The sequence below is a fragment of the Diabrotica undecimpunctata genome, chromosome 7, assembly GCF_040954645.1.
Source record: "Diabrotica undecimpunctata isolate CICGRU chromosome 7, icDiaUnde3, whole genome shotgun sequence".
NCBI lineage: Eukaryota > Metazoa > Arthropoda > Insecta > Coleoptera > Chrysomelidae > Diabrotica > Diabrotica undecimpunctata.
In genome coordinates this window covers 144,373,771-144,381,207 of record NC_092809.1, presented here as the reverse complement: position 1 = coordinate 144,381,207, position 7,437 = coordinate 144,373,771, and positions in this window count along the sequence as shown.

Below are 7,437 nucleotides of genomic sequence, written 5' to 3'. Positions count from 1 at the left end.
ATAATATCTTGTAGATGACATTTAAAACTGTTATGCCCCTATAATTTTTGCAGAGTCGTTTGTCTCCCCCTTTGTACATAGGAAGTATGATTCCCACTTTCCAATCTTCTGGGATGACTTCTAGTGTCCATATGCGGTCGATTAGTTTATGGATACGCCTCCATAGCGCATGTCCACCATTCTTTATCAGTTCTGCAGTTATTCCATCTGTGCCAGGTGCTTTGTTATTTTTTAGATGTTTTATGACGTTTATCGTTTCTTCCAATGTTGGTTGCTCAACTAGTTGTTCTGCTGTGTGGTGAATGATCTCTTCCTCTTCGTTTTGTTCTTTTTCTGGGTTTAACAGCTCTTGAAAATGCTCCTTCCACCTTTCCATTATTTCATCTTTCTCGCTGATAATTGCCCCATTTTTGTCCTTGCAAACTGTTGATCTTGTTATGTATCCTTGGGTGCATTGCTTGATTTCCTTGTAAAATTTTCTAGCCTCTCTTCTGTTATTATAATCTGTAATTTGTTGTATTTTTCTATTCAACATTTCTCTCTTTTTCCTTCTGCATATTTTCTTTGCATCTTTTCTGAGTTCTTCATATGCCTTTCTATTCGATAGGGAATCCCTTTGTAGACATTTCTGTCTAGCTATATTTTTGCTATTTATTACTTGTTGGCAATCTTGGTCAAACCATTCCTCGTTTCTTTGGCTTGAGGTTTCACCTAATGTTTCCTTTGCCATATTTGTAATTGTCGTTTTGATGATATTCCATTCTTCTTCAATGTTGTTTTGTTCTCCTCTTTCATTTAATATTACTTTTATTTTCTGCTGGTACTCATTCTTCTTTTTAGGATTTTTAAACATATATGTTTTTTTCGGCCCATTTTCTTTGTTTGGCGCCTTTCTCTTTTCTTACCATTGATATTCTTTGTTTTATCTTCGATATAACCAAGAAATGGTCCGAATCGCAATTTGCGCCTCTATATGTTCTAACATCTGTTACGGAGGTTGCCTACCGCTTAGATATTAATATGTGATCAATTTGATTAAATTTATTAGTACCAGGTATCATCCAGGTTCCTTTATGAATATTTTTATGGGGAAAACACGTACTAACAACTCTTAGTTTGTTTGCCATTGCCAACTGTGCCACTCTCATACCGTTGTTGCTGGTAATATCATGTAAACTATGCTTACCAAAGGATTCTGCATATATTTTCTCTTTTCCCAGCTTCGCGTTCATATCACCCAGAACTATAACTGCATCTCTCTTCTGTGCGTTTTCACATTCTACTTGTAGTTGGTCATAGAATTGGTCGGTTACTAGTTCATCTGCTGCCTCTGTTGGGGCATGGATATTAATAATTGTAACATTATGAAATTTTCCCCTTAGACGTATTTTGCATATTCTTTCATTAACTGGAGTAAAACCCAATACTGACCTGCGGCATTTATGGTTTACCATAAAACCCACTCCAAAGTCTCCTTGTCTTTCTGCTCCACAGTAGTACATACTGTATTCTTTTTTATTTATGCAACCATGCCCTTTAAATCTGATTTCTTGGAGAGCTGCTATGTCTACTTCGTACTTCAATAGTTCCTGTGCAATACTTTGCATTTTGCCTGCCTGCAGCATGGTTTGGACATTCCAGGTTCCCAGTCGCAAATCCATCATTAAGTCCTTATTCCGTAGCTTTGGTCGTTGTCCGTTGGTCCGTCCGGTTAGTTCATTGTTCGTAGCATTCGTGATAGCTGAGTTTAAGGTGAACAGGTTATCGGCCTATTGCACCCGAGTCCAGTGCCAGGGCTGCTGGCTATAGCTTCTGAACAAGCTATGCTTTCTCCCTTCCTCGTCCGCCCTGACCCTACCTTCCATTGGGGTTGGTTGCCCAATCTCCAATAGGGTTGCTCAGGTTTACCGGGGTTCACCCGTGTGATCAAGATCACACTTCTTGGAGGTGAGGATAGGAATTGAGTAGGAGAGGCTAGAGATGTTATCTGGAAGCAACATCTTATATTGCGCCTCACTACTCCTTTAAACCCCATTTTTGGATCGTTATAACTTTATAATCAGCCAAAATACGACTAAAAGAAGACTTGCCGAAAACGACCTACACCCTGGAAGGGCACTAATTGGCCCATTATTGACCAGAGACCATAGAAGGCAAATATTGCATTTTGCTCGTGAACATGTTGATTGGAATAATGACGATTGGGGAAGAATATTATTCACCGATGAATCCAGGTATTATACTGTCTTTTTTCTGATGACAGGAGAAACCGAGTGTATAGAAGGCCTGGGGAACGCTACGCACAGTGTAACACTAACACCGTAGGGACTGTACAGTATGGCGGCGGCTCGGTAATGGTGTGGGATGGGATTAAATAGAGGCTCGTACGGAATTAGTTAGAATAGATCGTGGTCGGCTTACATCGCAGAGGTATATAACAGGTATTTTAGAAGAGCATGTCGTGCCATTTGCACCATTTATTGGGGATAATTTCATGCTTATGCAAGATAATGTCAGACCACACACGGGCCCAATTGGCCTGCGAGAAGTCCTGACCTCAACCCAATAGAACGTGTTTGGGACATCATAGGCAGACGACTACGACAACTACCTAATGCACCAACCAAACACATTAGATGAACTGTTTTTGCGGTTGGTTGAAATTTGGGATCAAATTGATCAAGAAAAAATCAGAACGATTATTCTCAGTAAGAGAGATCGTTGTCAAGCAGTAATAAATGCCAGAGGAGGCAATATTCGATACTAGTACCTACACGGTACTAGTATTTTCTTCAACTTTAAAAATTTCAATTTCGTCATTAATTTATAATGTTAGTTTGTTTAGATCAGTTGTTTGTTTAGATGTTTAGATTTATGATGTGATACTGTTAATTTCAATACATTTTTTGTAAAAAAAGAAAAGTTTTTTATTTAAGATGTTCTAAAACAACCATAAAGCAGAAAAGAACAAACAAAATTTTTTTCAATACAACTCGAAATAATAATTTTAAAATTATGCGTTAATTTTGGAGCGCAGTGTATTCATTAGTATATTTCTAACCTACATAACTCAAAGAGCTGAGAATCGATGAAGGTAGCAAATATTCTCACGTTTATATATATATATATATATATATATATATATTAAACTTAGAGCTAAGATTAATATTATTATAAAAATTAATATTAAACTCACCAGTCTTCCGGGTTGAACCGCGTCGATATCCATTTTGCCGAGCTTTCGACATCCTCTCTGATGTCTTCTTCAGGGCTTCCGAGGTCTCAGTCTCCCGAGTCCCCAGACACTACTACACTCACTAGTCACTTCTAGTTCACTCACTAGTTCACTACTACGACTGGGACCAGGGGACGGTTCATTTATACCGTCGATGGTGACGTGGCCTAGGTGGGGGTTAGGGTGGGGATTGGCGCGAGAGTTGGCGCGAACATTTCCGACAGTGGGATTTTGATTCGAAGATGGAGGGGGCGATATTTTGTTTATGAGAGGTCTCCATGTAGAAGGTAACCGTATGGCGTCATCTCTTTTATTAAGGCAATTTGGTCTTTTTTCTATTTCTATGGCTTCTCGGATAATTCTTGGTTTATAAAAGCGGATGGGGGCTATGGTTCTGGAGTTTTCGAAATCAATTTTGTGACCTGTATGAAGATGGTGTTGACCGAGAGCTGAAATTGAATCGGAATTGCGAACAGAAATGGAATGTTCATAAATCCTATTTTGAATTCTACGATTTGTTTGGCCTATATAGGATCGGGGACAGTCTGCACAAGGAATTTCATAAACTCCATGCTGTTCGTTTGGAATATTGTCTTTGATTGATCGAACAAGAGATGAAAGTTTTTGTTGGGGGGTAAATATTGTTTTTATTCCTCTTGGTTTAAGAATTTTGTCGATTTTGTCAGTGACACCTTTGATGTAAGGAAGAAACGCTTTCGTATGATAAGGGTCTGAGTCTTTGGATTGAGATTGAGTGGGAGATTGATGTCTGTGGATGCTCCTATTGATGTGATTTTCGCGGTAGCCATTTTGGATGAGGGCTTGTTTTAAACAAGAAAGCTCAGCGGATCTACTTGCATCATCGGAAAGGCGTATTGATCTGGATACAAGAGTATTAATGACTGAATTAATTTGTGAAGGTGCGTGGTGAGAGTTGGCATGCAAGTAACGATTGGTATGTGTGGGTTTTCGATAGACAGAGTAATGAAAACCTTGGGATTGGTGTTTCTTTATGAAAACATCGAGAAACGGTAGGGATGAATCAGTTTCTACCTCCATCGTGAACTGGATACTAGGATGTATACCATTCAGATGGGTTTGGAAAGACACCAAAGCATCCCTGCCATGGGGCCAAATGACGAATGTATCGTCAACATATCGTAGCCAACATGTGGGTTTGAGCATTGATGTGGATAGTGCTCGGGTCTCGAAGTCTTCCATAAAGATATTGGCAATCACTGGAGATAGGGGGGAGCCCATTGGGGCACCATTTATTTGTCTGTAGAATTGATTTTGGAAGATGAAATAGGTGTTGGACATACAATGTTTAATGAGAGATAAGTGGTCTTGTTGGATACTGTACTTAGTTTTCAGAATGTTTAGAGTTTCATCTATAGGAATGTTTGTAAAAAGTGAGACAATATCGAAACTTACTAGAATGTCTGACGGTGATATAGGGTATTGTTTAAGAAGTTCGATGAAATGAAAAGAGTTTTTGACGAAGGATGAAGCATTTTCGGCGAAAGGTTGTAGAGTTTTGGCCAAATACTTGGCCAATGGTTGTGTAGGGCAGTTGTATGCACTGACAATGGGACGTAGAGGAATATCGGGTTTGTGAATTTTGGGGAGGCCATATATTCGAGGTGTTCTTGAAGACTTTTCACGAGGAATTAGAGATTTTTTGATGTCAACAGGAAGAGAGGTTTTATTGATAATGGCTTTTGTTGTTTTCTCCAGATAGGTTGTTGGATTATTAGGAATTGGTTTGTAGTCTGGAGTGTTAACGAGATTTGAAAGTTTATTGATGTAAGAAGAAGTGTTTAGGATGACGGTGGCGTTTCCTTTATCGGCGGGAAGAATGACTAGATCTGGATTTGACCGAAGTTCTTTCAGGGCTTTTTTCTCGGATTGGCTAATGTTCTGAGCAGGAGGCTTTGAGTTTCTAAGAACTCTAGAGATGTCTTGTCTGGTTATTTCAGCATCTTCGGAAGATAAACTGGAGATGGCTTCTTCAGTTTGACAGATGATTGTCTCAATTGGAATGTGACTTGGAGTAACAGAGTAATTGAGACCTTTTGCTAAAGCTTGAGTGGCAATGGCAGAAATAGGGGTATCAGAAAAGTTATGAACCACTGTAGTGGGTTCCAGCGTTGAGGTTTTTGGAATTTGTTCGGAAATGAGATGCAATAATTTGCGCTTCTGAGTTTCACTCTTAGATTCGAAAGTGTTTAGGGCTGATTGTGTATTGATACGGTCGAAACTGTCCCATAATATAGGATGTACATTGAAAGAATGAATAGAAGACCAGATATTGAAAATATTTCTATTTGTGACATCTAGTTTTCGTCTAGTGGAATGAATAGCTTCACGGAGAAGAGCAAAACTGGTTTTCCTAAGAATTTGGGAGATAGAAGAAGAAGAAGTGTGGTGTTTAAGTTTCAGAAATTTGGGAATGACTTTATGGTCTCGGCAGGCTTTAAGGAAAGTTAAATCACAAAGAAGACGATTTTTACGTAGTAGTAGGTTACTATATGATTTAGTGAGCTGGTAAATATATATATATATATATATATATATATATATATATATATATATATATATATATATATACAGTTAAAGGACTCATGTGATCAGGTGAGAGGTAGGTGCAACATTCAGAAAAGTTTTTGACCGAAGGGGACAACGAGCCAGAGAAGACGAGACTTAGGAACCAAGACAACTTAGATGATGATTAAAAATCTATTGAAGTTAAGCAAGGATAGTTGCCAGAGACAGTTAAATATGGAGGATTGTTCTGAAGAAGTTTGTACATTGAAGTTTTTTTTATGTTTTTAGATTCGATTTTTCGAGGGTACTTACCAGGCTGAAAACCTGTCAGATAATTTGTTATTAACAATTTAATTGTTTAAATGATTATAACTCCAAAATTATTAGAGATAATTTATTTTACAAAAATGAAAGTTGTTTCTTTTGAAAAAATGAACAAAATAGCTTTTGGTAAACTCCGATCCGATTGTTAGAACCAGAATTTTCACAACAATTTTTGTGAAAAACAATTGCAAATAGAGATTCGATGTGGCTTTTCCAAGTATAACTTGGCTTACATACGTGCGATTAAATTTTAACTATTGCTTGTTAACTATTAAACATTAAAAATTTCACTAAGAAGTTGCGAAATAATTTGTTTATAAGAGATTTAAACAAAATTAAGCTATAAACTTTTAAAATATGACTAATGGAAGTGATAGAACAACTCAAAATGAACATTTTAAGCTTTGTTAAATGTTTCTATGTTAATTTTTGACCAAGTGGCAGCGAATGCGGGAGCGCGTAAACCGTGCGCCTAAATCAATTTTCAATATCTCGGCAAAAAATTAACATAATCACATTTAAGCTCAAAACATTAATTTTTAATTGTTCTATTGATTCCATTAACCAAACTGCCAACGTTTACGACTCAATTTTGTTTAAAACTTATAAACAAATTAATTTACCACTTTTTAACGAAAATTTTAGAACGTATGAAAGCTGAGTTGTTTTTAATACAGTAAAACCTCCCTTAACCGAAACCTTTTTAACCGAAACATCGTTTAACCGAAACGGCACAAAAAACAAAGAGCTCTAAAAAATATTTCCGAAAGAGCACTTACAGTTTTTTATAGAAGCCAAAAAAGCTCATGGATGTCGACCACTTTATTTTCAGACTGGTTCGAAAATGATTTCGTCCCAAGTGTAAAATCCTTTTTTAAATCAAAAAACCTTCCCGTCAAAGAATTGTTGCTTGTTGACAATGCGCCAACTCACCCCCAAAACATACAAAATTATGACAATTGTCAGATTTTTGCCACCGAAAGTCACGAGCTTCATTCAGCCGTTACACCAGGGAGTAATAGAGACATTCAAGAGACATTATAGAGGAGCATTCTTAAGACATCTGTTATTACAGGAGATGAATGAATCCAACAGTGTTGGATGAAACATGTTAACAATGAAACATGTTCTTTATTGGTGTGCTGAGCCGTGGGCCAAGATCAAATCTTCAACTTTGGAAAAATGCTGGAACAAACTTTTTGATGGGATTTTTATTGACGAGCCTGAAGAAGAAAATGGTAAGAAACGACAGAAGAAATTAAACCTTTAATAAAAAATTTGCCGGGATGTGACGAAATTAACCAAGAAGAGATAGAATACGTGAGTGGTTA